The sequence below is a fragment of the Gorilla gorilla genome, chromosome 18, assembly GCF_029281585.2.
Source record: "Gorilla gorilla gorilla isolate KB3781 chromosome 18, NHGRI_mGorGor1-v2.1_pri, whole genome shotgun sequence".
NCBI classification, from domain to species: domain Eukaryota; kingdom Metazoa; phylum Chordata; class Mammalia; order Primates; family Hominidae; genus Gorilla; species Gorilla gorilla.
This window is the reverse complement of record NC_073242.2, coordinates 113,276,499-113,291,625: the sequence shown is the minus strand read 5'-3', so window position 1 is coordinate 113,291,625 and position 15,127 is coordinate 113,276,499. Positions and strand designations below refer to the sequence as shown.

The 15,127-nt window shown below is 41.2% G+C and overlaps 1 protein-coding gene and 1 long non-coding RNA gene across 4 annotated transcripts in view; both read right to left on the bottom strand.

Annotated features, from left to right (window-relative positions):
* LOC109023685 (uncharacterized) overlaps positions 1-3,655 on the bottom strand; it is a 57,766-nt gene extending 54,111 nt beyond the window's left edge. The window contains exon 1 of the long non-coding RNA XR_002003149.4: positions 3,485-3,655. This is a non-coding gene — a long non-coding RNA (uncharacterized lncRNA). The remainder of the gene's footprint in view (positions 1-3,484) is intronic.
* The window catches only part of CDH13 (cadherin 13), a 1,164,256-nt gene that overhangs the window by 1,013,942 nt on the left and 135,187 nt on the right, over positions 1-15,127 (bottom strand). The window lies entirely within an intron of this gene.

The window sequence follows — 15,127 nt, the reverse complement described above, 5'->3', positions numbered from 1 at the left end:
AAATAAATAAATAAATAAACAAACAAACAAACAAACAAACTCAGCCAGGTGTGGTAGTATATGTCTGTAGTCCTAGCTACCTGGGAGGCTGAGGCAGGAGGATCATTTGAACTCAGAAGTTCAAGGCTGCAGCAAACTATGATTGCATCATGTCACTGCACTCCAACCTGATGTTCTGGGAAATGTAAATAAGATGTCTGTGAAAAGCATAGTATCTGGCACATAGCAGGAACTGACTGTTAGCTTGATGACTCTGAATGTCTAGCTTCCACCAGCATTTCCAGGGCTTTGGTTCTGTGCAAAATGCTGCGACACCTTGTTCTCTGTCTTCACCCCAGGTTGAAGTGGAAGCTCCCATCTCTTTCTGGTGGGAGAAGAGAGGCATGAAGCCACCTCAAATCAGTTCTGCTTTTCCAAGGTGGTTCCCCCATTAAGTACTAAGTGTTCAATCTGGAGAGAAAACCGAACCCATAGTCAACCCATGTGGGCGCAATGAAAACAGAAAACAGAACATGCGTTTAACTTCCTCATTCAGTTAAAACCAGCACTTTCTAAAACAAATAGTGACAGCACTGAGATTCTTATTTGAAAAGAAGGTTCATATTTGCAGGTTGTCTGCACATTATAATACTTGCTGGTATGTCCAGCTGCTCCCTTTGTGTCCCATTTACTACAGTCATAACTACAGATTCAGAGACTCCCACTAAGCATGGCTGATTATTAAAAATAATAAAGCACTCCAGCTAATTGACCACCAACTCTGCACTGGGTTTTTTTGCAGGCAGGCCTTGATAGTCTCACAAAAGCATATGGCATAGATAGTGCCTTTTCTTTTCTCTTTTCTCTCCTTCTTTCCTTCCTTCCTTCTTTTTCTTCCCTCTCCTCCCTCCCTCCCTCCCTTCCTTCCTTTCTTCAACAGTCTTGCTCTGTTACCCAAGCTGGAATGCAGTGGCACAATCACGGCTCACTGCAACCTCTGCCTCCTGGGTTCAAGTGATTCTCATGCCTCACCCACCCAAGTAGCTGGGATTATAGGCATGCACCACTACGCTCAGCTAATTTTTGTATTTTTAGGAGAGAGAGTGTTTTGCCACGTTGGCCAGACTGGTCTTGAACTCCTGGCCTCAAGTGATCTGCTGGCCTCAGCTTTCCAAAGTGCTGGGATTCCAGATGTGAGCCACTGCACGCAGCCTGATAGTGCCCTTTCTTACTGCTCCTTTCATACTTCCATCCATTCACAAAAAAAGAGCCATCAGTATGCATCCCAAGCAGAGTAGAGTTTCAGAATAGGACAAGGGATATGTCCCTCACCGTGCACCCAGGCAAATTAATATTTTTGCAAGGGTGTACACTGTGCCTGGCCCTGTGCTCAGAGCTTTACCCAACTGATCTCAGGGAGGCTGTAATGCGTATTAAGATCATTAATAGAGAAGACAAAATGCCTGGGTTTCACTTTTTGCTCTGCCACTTAGCAGTTAGAGAAGCCTGGGTACATTACTTAACCTCTCTGAGTCTTAGTTTCCTCCGCTATAAAATGGGGGATAACAGAGTACCTTTCCCATAGCATTGACATAGAGATAAATGAGCCAACAGGTTTTAAACGCTTAGCTCATCTTTCCAAGGTGTCAATAAATGTTAGCGATTTAACTCTTGATACAGCCTATGGGGTGAGTGTGATCCCACACCATTTCATGTATGAGAAAAGTAAAAGTCAGAGAAGGTAAATAACTTCCCCAAGCTCATACATACAGCTGGTAAGTAATATAACTGGATTTGATATCCACACATGACTATTCAAAACAATGGTTACTTAACTGTATTAGGAGGCTCTGCTGACTTTCTTGTATATCATGATTACAGTGACCCCATTTTCACTATGTTCTGAGTGACATATAGTGTGCTAAGAGCTTTACATGCATTTCTCTATTCACTCTATCACAACTATATGCAGTAGGTACAGCTGTCATCCTCATTTCACAGATAAGACAGCCGAGGTATAGACATGTGCTCACAGTCCCAAGTGAGTGGTAGAGACATCTCCTGTTCACCATACCCTATTCTACTCTCCTTCCAGCACGTGGGAGGATTACAGTCTCTAGGGCCATTAGGTAGAGTCTGCAACCCAATCTTGCTCCTGGGCTGTAGGTAGAACTGATCCATTTTATTTCCAAGTCAAAGCATTTAACCGCCAAGATTCTCCAGCATTTTTATTCCTCAGCGGCAGCTATAGGAAGAGCTTGTTTGGTAACAGAGGAGCCATAGGAGGGGATAGCCCACCATGCTGCCCCACCAGGTGCAGGAACACACCCTGACCAGGGGGCTTCTCATGAAGGAGAATTAAACCCGCTCACAGGCTCTGAGATCTGTGACTGTTCATGAATGCAGCAGAGCCTCACCTATCCTGGTGGATACAGTGAGCACACAGCATTTCCAGAATTTAAACCCTAGAAAATGAACACCATAACTTTAACACAGGGTGATGGTAAGAATTAAGTTATGTCAGATAAAATCTATATGAAAGGACATGGCACAGAGATGAGCACAAACGAAATTTTCAATAAATGCTTGTTGAATGAAATAATTCTTTTTCTGAAGGTCAAGATTGAAACCTCCTAAAGAATACACAGTGGTAGACCCTGACACTAGGTAGTGCTTCCTCTGTGTTATGTATATTTCTATGGGCTTTATACATACAGACTCACTTATTTCTCACAATAACCTATGAGATAGCTACTGTAAGTATCCACAATTTACAGATGGGGAAACCAAGCCATGTAGAAACGAAAAAAAAAAAATGAACTGAAGTCATATAGATGGAAATTGAAGAGCTGGGTCTCCAACCCAGGCAGTATGACACCAGAGCCTATATTCTTTCTTATTTTTTTGTTTTAATCGCTGCTTCAGTCAAGGGAAAATAGCCTATATTCTTAACCACTATGATGTAGCGAGGTCAGGAGATCGAGACCAGCCTGGCCAACAAAGTGAAACCCTGTCTGTCCCCAAAATACAAAAAATCAGCCAGGGGTGGTGGTGGGTGGCTGTAATCCCAGCTACTTGGGAGGCTGAGGCAGGAGAATTGCTTGAACCCGGGAGGCGGAGGTTGCAGTGAGCTGAGATCGTGCAATTGCACTCCAGCCTGGGTAACAGTGTGAAACTCCATTAAAAAAAAAAAAAAGAAGAAGAAGAAGAAGAAGAAGAAAAACAATATTCACAGATAAATTAAGAAAAAGAAAAAAATGCAATGTTGGGAACATAAGGCAAGATTTATTTTCAGTTTGCTTCAGGTCAGTTACTTCATAATGGTAACTGAACACACATACATACAAATGTACATACATAGAGGAAAATATAAAATGAATTGGAGATTGATGACACTTGAAAGGTAGCTCTAGAATGTGCTGTTACAGGATAAAACACATGATAAAAGCACCTGAAATACAAAACTGAGACCTACCTAATGTTCAAAGGAAACTTCCAGACCTACCTCCACTGTGTCACAGGGACAAGTCCACCTATTATTTCCTCCTGCAGGACTGTTTATGTCAGGGGATCCCTGGGGGCCCAGAAGTGGGAGCAGGGCAGGGGTGGCAGCCTTCCACTTCCAGACCCTTCATATGTCCTTGCTGCTGGCTACTACATCAATCCAGGGATGGGCAAGCCAGAGAAAGGAAGGAAGAACTTTCACAAACCAGTGGCTCTTATGGCAAAGGAAACCACAAAGAACAAGAGGGACATTTATCTCTCTTACCACAAAAAAATTCACACAGCCTGACTGCTAATGATTCTGCTGGCTCAGCCCCATGTCCCAGGTTTGCTCTGCCTTTCTCAGCCTCTGTATCCTTTGTTTTGGGCCAGCCTGGAGCTGATTCTGAGAGATGAAAGGAGTGTATCCAGACTTCCATACCTCGATGAGATTTGAGTTCTATCCTTTCCACACCAGGAGGCCCAGCTACTGATTCCGGGCTCTTGTGCCCTCTCTACATGGTTTTTTTTCCTGATAACCAGATGGTTAAGCCTATAATCACGTAAAATTAGGTTACTCCCAGGTCATCCTGACAGCCACTGAAGCAACCTATGCCCCCACAACCATGTGTACTCAGTCCATAGGAAGTGGGACCTATTCTGTCGAAGTTATTCAATCTTTGCATTTGGAGTCAGATTGAATGGGTTCAGAGCTCAGCCATCCCACTATGATGTTAGACATATTACTTTACTTCTCTAAATCTCAATTTTATCATCTGTAGAAGAAGGATGACAAAGATGATAATGATAATTATAGTGAGGATGATGATGATGAAATCTACCTCCTAGGGCTCCTATGAAGATTAGCCAAAGTAAAGCATCTAGCTCAGCGCCTGGCAGTGCAAGTATTCAGTAGCTTAGTGAGCTATTTTCATCTCAGTTATTTCCAGGTTTTTTTCTGCCTAGCATGTCTCATACCCAGGCCACCTCAGGTTGAGAGACCTTGCTCTGAAATCCAGCATGTTCCCCTCCCTCTCACCAGTTTCCTTTTTCTCACACACCACTGCCTAGCCTGTGTGGGCAGGGGCAGATTTCCTACCATATTGCAGCTGGTATACATGAGTGCTGCAGCAGATGCTGTCCCTGCCCCATCCACATCCCCTAGGTTTTCTTTGCCATTTTAGTGCACACAGACCCCCACTATGCTTCCATTCCCAAAGGCCAGCAGCTGCGGTAGTATGCCAGTAAATATTTACTAAACACTTCTGGGTGGAGGGAAGGGAGCCCTAATTTGTAATGTTGGCCAATTTCCATGGTGTAGATACTCTCACCATGGCTGATTTCAAGCTATCATTGGGGTCAACCAGATTGCAAAATTCCTAAGAATTTAACATCCAGCTCTTCCAAGCCATTGCTAACCAACACCAGCACATCAAGGGCATCTGTGTCTTTTTCCAAAAGGCTGCATCTAGTGGATCTGCTTTGTCTGTACGCATGAAGTACAGAAGCATCTGACAACTTGTGCCCCTGCCTGCCCACTATCCCAGCAGCCTTTAACCAAGGACTTGTGGGTCAAGAGGTATAAATACTCAAGTTGCCTTTCCCCAAAGGGGCCAGCACTGAAGTGCAAAACACATCATTCCCAGTCTCCCTGGAAGATGAGGCTAAAGTCATCTCAATGGAACTTCGCTTGAGATGACACCCTTGCTCAGTCTCCCTCTTGCCAAACTCAGTTCCCACTTCCCTATACGTTTTTCCTAGCAACCTTTCTGATACATCACTTTAACACAAATTCTCATCCCTGGACCTTCTGGGGAATCAAACTTAAGGCAGCACTTAAGAGTTTGCATTCTAAAGCTGGACAGACCTGAGCTCAAATCCCGATTCTGATACAAGCTGGTGGACTGGGGAAAGTTACTGAAACTCTCCGAGCCTCCGTTTCTCCATGTCCTTTGCCTCACTGTCTCCACTTTTGGGGAGGAAGAGTCATTGAGTGCACAGGTGTGGTGAAGCGAGCTGTAATGCTGACGGCAGAATAGATTAATTGCCCTTTACAAATGCTATCAAGCAGCCTCTACCTAGAACCTTACAAACACCAGTCATATTGGGTCCAATGGTACCAATTTAATATATCCTTTCTAAGCAGACAATCCCAAACTTGGAAAGTTTATGTACGCAGATAACCAGTTTAGCCCAGTGCTTTGTATATAATTGACATATAACACATTTTAATTAATTGATAAGTCAAAGTATTATTTATCATTGTAAAAAAGTGGAAAGCACCTTGATTTCAGTGAATGAACACAAAGGAAGAGCTAAATATTCTGGGTCTGACTTGTGATAAACAAGTTATGCATTGTTAAAAATTATGTTTGCAAAAATTATAAAACAATATAAAAGGCTTTATGAAGTATAGTCAAACAAATTTCAATTTATGCTAAAGTCACAACTTAATTTTTAAAAAATATACACATAAAAAATTGGAACTATTGGGCCAGGTGTGGTGACTCACAGCTGTAATCCTAGCGCTTTGGGAGGCCGAAGCAGGGGGATTGCCTGAGCTCAGAGCTCAGTAGTTCAAGACCAGCGTGGGCAATGCGGTGAAACCCCATCTCTACTAAAATACAAAACATTAGCCGGGCATGGCAGTGTGCACTTTTAGTCCCAGCTACTCGGGAGGCTGAGGCAGGCGAATTGCTTGAACTTGGGAGGCGGAGGTTGCAGTGAGCCGAGATCACGCCGCTGCACTCCAGCTTGGGCAACAGACTGAGACTCTGCCTCCAGAAAAAAAAAAAAAGAAAAGAAAAAAAAAGAAAACATAGAAAATAAGTGTGCCACAATAATACTGAACTAAAATATGTATCTCTAAACGGAAGAATATTATGCAGTAATTGAAAATTGACTGCTTAAAAATCATGAAATGACATCTGTCTATGGAATGTCAATATAACTCAAAGCATAATGATTGAATACATAACTATACAGATTAAACTTATGATGATTTTTTAAGCAGGATAGTGAATATATGATTTTTGATGAGTCAAACTATAAAAAAACTAAACCAACAACTTCAAAATGTATGCATAAAGGAAAAAGACTAAATAACTAAACTGTTAAGAACCATTATAATTGGACTGCAAACTTTGAGCAATTTTCTCCCTTTTCGTTTTTTATGTTCCAAATTTTCTCTAATTAAGGACAATTACTTTTATAATAAACAGAATTTTTGATTGATTGGTTGGGTAACAACAGTGCAATGTGCACAAACACACACACACACACACACAAAGGAAATAATAAGGAAAGCAAGGGAACACATTACTATTCGAACACTATTCTCTAATACTTTCCAAATTTGTTTTCTAATAAGACCAAATCACAGCCATGTTCTGTGGCAGTTACCAGCCTGAGCTAACTAAATAATCTGACTCAAAGGAGAACTTCCCAAGCCATAGACAGTTGTGCTTCGGCTGACATCCAGCTCTGGCAAAATTAGCTGGGGACAGCAGCTGGGTGGTACAGTACACAATTCAAGAACAGGGAAATCTAGAACTCTATGCTTATTGAAAATCCAATTCAGTTATCTTTGTCTGTGCCGTATGCACCACGCATTCATGGGCTCGTTAATCTCACCATTGAAATCAAATTTCCTCTCTGACTTATGCTGTCACATTTCATAGGTTTAAGTCCATTGTTTCCAGTTGAATTTTGCTATTTAATTGCAATGCATTCAGGTAAATGTGTTCTTGCTGATGCATTAGAAAAGCCAGGTCAATGGAAACACATTGATTCACCACCTGGTAGGTACATGTCTTTCTGTGAATGATTTGTCATTTGCAAACATAAAGTAAAATCTAGGGCATCATGGAATTGCTCCTCTCCTCCTCAATCAATTCCTATCATAAGAAAAGTAGCATTCATCCTGGGTAACATTCATTCACTTATATGTAGGGTGGCATCAGGAGACATAAATGTCAATGGCCACTAATGTCCTCTTCAATGTCACCATTCTCCAGAATTAGAGGTTCAACTTGGCCTCCATAAAGAGACAGGTATCAGCCTTTATTTCTTCTTCTTCCCTGATGCTGAGGGCATGAAGCCTTTTTAATACCCCATTTTCTAACACAGGAGGATACAGTATATAAAACCTGCCATCTGGCTCTTTCTTTTTTTGATGAAGCCATTTACATTTTCTTAGTATAATTAGGATTGCACTGTGACTTGTCAATATTCTTCTGCCACGGCACCAAATAACAGTTTAAGTATACCTGCAACTTTGATGATTTATTTGTTGCAGCACGCTTTCAAGCACTAGTGAGGGATAATTACCAGGGAGATTATTACATGGTGTTGGGTTAATTAAATATGATAAAGCCATTTGCCTGTGACATGATGAGTCTGTTTAGATCTAAATGATATAAAATGGTTAGACTCATCGAAGACAACATGATGACCTCACAAAAGATTATACCTAACCAAAATAGAATCCTGCTAATGATGTTTCAGAATTTGATGTTCTATCTCAATCTTGCTAGCTGTCTTTTTAATCAGAGAGATACCATTACAATGATTATTCTTGAACATTTGTGCCCAGCCCTCAAGAGAAAGCAAGAGACCTGCTAACTAACTCAAAATGTTTGCAAAATACAAAATATTAAAGATGTGAAAGGGAGCCTGCGGACACAGAATTGCTTCTGATCTTCTTTGCTAGGCTGAATCAGAGTAAGTATTAACCGAGGATGGTCTGCTGGGTTAGACAGCAAAGAAACAAGAGGTCAGAGCCTGATGTTCGGTGGCTGCTGAACAATATCCCTCAACCAATGGAAATGTTGCTGAGCTGTAAACAGACCTAAGCACTAGGCTGGATGATCCTGAAGCCCAGCTCTCCTAACCTGCCCCAGAGATTTTGAGATAGGGATAAAGATTTCTATTTTAATTCCAGAGCAGCAAGAAGAGAGATCAAGACTATACCATATTTTTGAAGATATAAAAAGCACCTTATACCATGAGGATTAATAGCTGGAATCTGCCATGCTGTGGTAGTAAAATGGCGATAAAATGAACACATTCCTTATTGCCTAACCTCCATTTCCTTGGGAAGGCCAGGTTGACAGACACAAATTCTGCAAAGGTTGTAGTGGCTGAAATGGTCAATTCAGTCAAATCTCCAATAAGCCCAGTCCCACAATATCAATGAAAGTAATTGCTAAAATGACTGGCCATGTGAGAGGCATCATTATCAACTAGCAAGTATCTATCAGCACCTTGCACAGTCAGGCCACTGCAGGGAACACCTTATGAAACTTTACTCCTGTCAATAGTAAGACATCAGCTTGCAATTTAGTTGAGAAAATTAGGCATGATGTTGCATGATTGTGTAGCATTCCCACCAGCCACAAGGTGCGTCTCTCATGACTTCATGTTTAGGCTTCTTCCACATGACAGCAATTACTCCTGACAGTTTCCTTCCCTTCTTTACTCCTCCCTCTTGAACCTTTAGCCTCAACCCAAGGCACACCCATGACTCAGGGATGGTCCCCTTGGCTCTTTCCCCATCACTCCTCACTCTTCGTTTCTCTTTGAGGCCTTGCAATGGTCACTCTAGATCCACTCCTTTTGGCTCGTGGGGTGAAGAGTACCTGTGGTCTAGCCCCTCCCTGGAAAGCTAAGTGAGCACATGGACCCTCAGTGCCAGTGCTCCCACCTAACTCTTCCTTAGTTTATGACCAGGAGCTGATCACTGATGACAACATCAACAGTTAATGGGATGGCAATCCAGTGTCCAAAGGAGAGAGAGCTCAGGCAGAAACCCAAGGGAGTCAATGCAGACTTTGGAAAAGTTTGGGATTGGAGCTGATCTCCAGAGGAAGGGCAGAATATGAACAGACAGAGACCAGGGAGTGATGGAAAGAAAGAATATGAACAACGCCACTATGCTGGGGAAGTTAAAGGGGGCAGGGACCAGGAGCACACAATGTGTTTGGCACAGGGAATTTAAATCTGGCATCAGGGTAAGCTAGACTTCTATAAACACAAAAATATTTGTTTTTCCCGATTCAGAAAGCACATCGGTGCAACAACATGCAAGGATCCTAAAAACAACATGTTGAGTCAAGGAAGCCTTACATAAAAGAGTATGTGCTGCATGATTCTATTTATATCAAGTTCTAGAACAGATAAAACTAATCCAAGATAGAAAACAATCAGAGCAATGGTTACTTTTACTGTGGTAGGAGTCAGAATTGACTGGGAAGAGGCTTGAGGGAACTTTCTGGAGTAATTCTGCATTTTGGCAATGCTTTGGGTTACACAGATGTGTGTATTTGTTAAAACTCAGAATACACACTTAAGATTTATGCATTTCACTGTGTGTAAATTTTACATCAAAAGGGAAACAATATGTAAGCAAATATTGAACTCTACTGAAAAATATGCATGCTGAAGTATTTAGAGGGAAAGCATATCTACAATTTATTTTGAAATGTGTCCAATCGAAAACATGAGGTAGATTAGTGGATGGATGGGAGACACACAGAAGGAAAGATAGGTGGTAAAATGCGTGGATTAAATGGTAACGGTAGAATCTAGGTGGTGGGTACATGGGTGCTCACTGCAAAATTAAACTTTTCTGCACATGTAAAAAATTTTATAATGAAACATTATTTCTAAAAATATTGTATGTCGGGTACAAATACATCTTCAATATAAGGTCAATATTATATGTTATAGTATATTTTATATTATATAGTCAAAGGACATCTCATATTTTGCACTGAGGAATGCTGAGAAGAAAGCAATTTGGGGGGATTTGATCAGATGTATTTATTTGGATAATGATATACACGAATGTATTGGATAATGATATATGGTAAAGACATAAACAATGAGGGCTCCTATTATTATGATAGAGTGACCACTGTCTCTGTGTGAAGCATTAGGTATTGTCTCATTTAGTCCTCACAAGAGCCTCAGGAGAGAGATAATGAACCTCAATAGATTAACTGCTTTGTTCCAAGCTAACCAGGCAGAAAGGTGTACTGGCAGAATCAGGATTCCAACCCAGGTCTGACTGATCCAGAATCCATGTGGCATCTTTGCACTTTGTCACAATACTCTACAGTTATCCTTGGCAAGGTAGAATATTCCCCAGCCTCACATCATGCCTCCATTTTCTTCAGTGTTCAGGCAAGAGTTTCAATCCTTCAGAAACAGTTTGGACCTGGTGTTAAATATATCAGCTTTGGATTTACGGGTTTTGCAAATTATTCTCAGTGCATCTTGACCTAAATTCTACACATTTTCCTTGACTTAAAAAAAGAAGTTACGCTAGACATCTCACGCATAAGACTTTTTAGCAGAAGCCTAAAGAAGACTCCAGGCCTTATTTCAGAAGAGTGATTTTCATGTTGGGCTTCTGGAAACAGAAGTGAGGTGGTGAGGAAAATATTTTGGGGGCAGCCAGTTCTTAGGGCACCTCAATTCTTAAGCTTAGTAATAAAACCTCTCCAGAATATACAGAGTTGCTGTAGATTTCTCTATTAAGCTTGGGCTTTGGGGTAGCATAGACGTGCATTCTGAACTCACATAACTATGACAGATGATTTTATGAGAAGTGATTTAACGCCTGTGAGACTCTGTCTTCTCATATAATGGGGATAATTCCATGTAATTCTCAAGTCATTATAAGAAGAAACCAATATCCAAAACTCACAGGGCCTGGTCCTATGTAGATGCTCAATGAAATTTTATTTCCTTCCCACTCTCTTCCCCGGGCCACAGGAAGACATGACACTCAGAGAGTTAGACTGTGAAATACTCTTCAGAGGTATGTTTAACACCAAAAATTAGCAATTACGCCTCCCTTAGAATGCTTTTTCATTGAGAAGCTTATAGTATAAAAAAATTATACAGTTATGAAGGCAGTTATTCTCTTTTATGCCACATGATTTTCTCATCATAAATACCCGTTCACAATGTAGATTCCCCATTGATAGCAGCATCATCAACGCCAGCCCTGGGAAGGCTCACGTGGTGGTCGGTGGGGAGCTGTCAGTGGATTTTCAGTTGGAAACAATGCAGTCTATGATTTTGACAGTTAAAATAGAAGGAGTAGGGAATCAATTTCCATTTAAGACTTTTAGAGCTGGGCACTGAATGGAAACTTGTTGAATTGAGCTAAAGATGAGGGGGCTTTACAACAGATGCATAATAGCAGTATCTTTACAAGCAAACCCTTAATGCTGTAGAAGGGCTTATAGTCTTGGTAATCGGAGCTTCAAGAGGTATTTAGCTGATAGAATTCTGAAATTCACTGTGAATCAGAGGACTCAAATACTCATCTCTTTAAAAAGTAAAAGAATAAACAATATTCAGTTTGTTCTGACACATCCATAAACTACATGGAGCTAAGGGGCTTCCACAAAGAATGATTTAAGAATGAATGAAGGCAGTGCACTTTGGGAGGCCAAGGTGGGCAGATCATCTGAGGTCAGGAGTTTGAGACCTGCCTGGCCAACATGGTGAAACCCTGTTTCTACTAAAAATACAAGAAATTAGCCGGGCATGGTGGCACACGTCTGTAGTTCCGGCTACTCAGGAGGCTGAGGCAGGAGAATCGCTTGAACCGGGGAGGCAGAGGTTTCAGTGAGCCAAGATTACAACATTGCACTCCAGCCTGGATGACAAGAGTGAAACTCCATCTCAAAAAAAAAAAAAAAAAAAAGAATGAATGAAATGAATGAAGATGAAGGGACTCTGTGAGTGTGGTTCCACATCACAAGATAAAGAGATAAAGGGACACAAACCAGCAAACAAAATTACCTCCTCAATTTGTGTCTTTCATTCATTATTCAACACACATTTATTCGTGTCCTTCATGTATTATTCAACACATGTTTATTGAGCACCTACTATGGGCCAGGCATCATGCCTTCACTATGTTCTCAAAATACATCTGTAGAACAAATGAACACAAATTATACCTCACATTTTTTAATCCCACTAAGGCTGTATCTTAGATCTCAAAATGCTTGCTCTGCTAGCACATCTATCTGCTTCCCTCCCACCCCCAGGTTAAAACTCTTCCCTCTTCTGAACATAGATTTGAGACTTCCCTTTCCATTTCTAGTTTTATTTCACTAAGAGCTGAAAGAATCCTCCCAGAGGGTAGAGGAGAAGAACTTAAATGGACAAATGAGAATCCTTTCTAGTAGGTAAGTAGCAAGACCACGGTAATGGGAACCAAATAATCAGCTGCTGAATTCAGTTTCTAGATCCCCCAGTTCTGAGCTGCATGACAATTCAAAAGTTGCAGTCATGCTTAGCCTGTGTACTTGTCTGTAAATGAGGAATATGTATTCTAACAACAACAACAGCAATAATAATACAAATAACACCTACTTTGTAGGTTCTGGTGAGAATAACATGGGAAAAGGAACAAGCCAGGTCTATGGTCTGGGCAGTAATAAAAGGTTGATGCATTAGCGCATCCTAAAACAAGCAGTTTGGAATGCGAGATGCAACCAGTCCTTGTCACTCTACCCATTTCCTTTTCAAATCCAGGGATGGCCAGCACAGTGGCTCACACCCATAATCCCAGCACTTTTGGGGGCCAAGGAAGATGGATTGCTTGAGCCCAGGAGTTCAAGACCAGCTTGGACAACATGGCAAAACCCTATCTACAAAAAATTACCTGGGCGTGGTGGTGTGCACTTATAGTCCCAGCTACTGGGGAGGCTGAGGTGGGAGGATCACCTGAGCCTGGGCAGAGGAGGCTGCAGTGAGCTGTGATCGCAGACTGTGCTCCAGCCTGGGTGATAATAGTGAGACTCTGTTTCAAAAAATACGTGAGTAATAAAAATAAAAATAAAATCCAGAGGCTCATTATATATCTATTGAAAAGACAGATATCAACTCATGTATTCACTGTTGTTGTTTTCAATAAATTATCATTGTCAAATATATGCAGACATTGCATTTTTAAGTAAATAATATGTTTTGACTGAAATTGTTGGCCAGTGGCTCTCATCTCCATGTGAACCTTTTCATTTTTTCTTTCATTCAGCAAACAGTTGTTGAGTGTTCACTATGTCACAGGTGCTCTGCCAGGATTAGGGATTAAACAGAGACCAAGACAAGCAGAGAGCCTGTATTCATAGAGCATGTATTCCAGAGGAGGAGGTGGAAAATAAGCAACTTTTAAATGATTTACTGTGTCAGGAAATAAGTGCTGTGAAGAAAAAGCAAAGCAGGATAAAGGGATAGAGAGTGATAGGAGACAGGAGGCATGCTGATTTATGTAGGGTAACCTGTGCAAAAAGAGGATGTTTAAGTAAAGATTCTAATTGAAAGAAAGAGCAAGGCTTACAGATACTGGGTGGGGCAGGTCAAGCAGCAAGAGCAGCACATACAAAGGCCCTGCGGTACACGGACGCCTGGGGTGTTCTGGGGCTGGTGAGGCCCAAGCTCCATACTCACATGCTTATATAAAATCTATAAATGTCAAGGTACTGCTGGTTATTTTTTCACACAGTAGCACCATGAATGTCCCGTTTTGTACTTGCAATCTTAGAGCAGTTCATGTACCTCCCGGAAAGCATAGGAGATAATTATCTTTCCTAAAAAACATCATTAATCCACTTTAAGGACTCCACAATAATGGCTATTAATGAAGTGAGTGCCCACCCAAACCACCCCTGGCATCCCCAAGCATGAGAATCTGTTGATGAGAAAGACATTTCCAAGCACATACAAAGACAGCAGAACTCTTCTCTTCCTCTTTCTCCAACACAGCAGGTCTTTGCTTTTGGCACCCAAGTTTTGCTCAAGGCATTCCAGGGAACCCCTCCAGGAAGTCCAGTATGCCCACTGTTTGGCCAGGGGATTTTAATGAACAGTCATGGAAGCAGTGACCCAGCCAGGAACATGACCATCACCAAGAACACCAAGATGGGGAGAAGTGCAGATCAAGAAGCAAAGCTGAGAGTCTGGCTTCTAATTAGTAGAAAGTTAAAGTCATTTTGAATCATTAGAATTACTGACTTAGGGGTTTATTAAATAACATCCTCTCACATACATTTTCTATTAATACTCTGTGGTAGCTCCCTTTAGCTACAGCACTTGAGAACTTTGTGCATTAAGAGATAATATTTTAGAAAATCACAGGTATATTTTGTGCCAAGAAGTACAAGCTTGAATAATTTTCTTTTTATGAATAGTAGATAACAATTTAGAAGTAATCAATTCTAATGGCACAGAACTCTTAAAAATCCTCAGCATCAGATCATCGTGGGAGCAGAAAGAGAATCTTAGTAATCATTACATTCAACCTCTTCATTTCATCTTTGGGAGGAGAGAGTAGCAGGGTGAAGTCCAATGTGCAGGTCACTTGGGGGAAAAGAAGGGGACTGCAGCCAGCAGTCCAAGGTACTCTCTCCTGCCTAGCTGCTTCCTTTCTAGCCTCCGATTTGTGGTTTCACTTTCCAGCTCCACTTGACACACTCTGTAAAAAATTCAGCAAGGCTTTCAAGTGCTTAAATTGCCATTTCTCTTTGTCTTTTAGCTTTTGTGCCTTTAATGCATATCTCACCTGTGAAAACTCAGTGTAAACAGAAACCATTTTTCTTATTATCTAAAGTTATTATATTTTGATATTTTTCCTACTAGG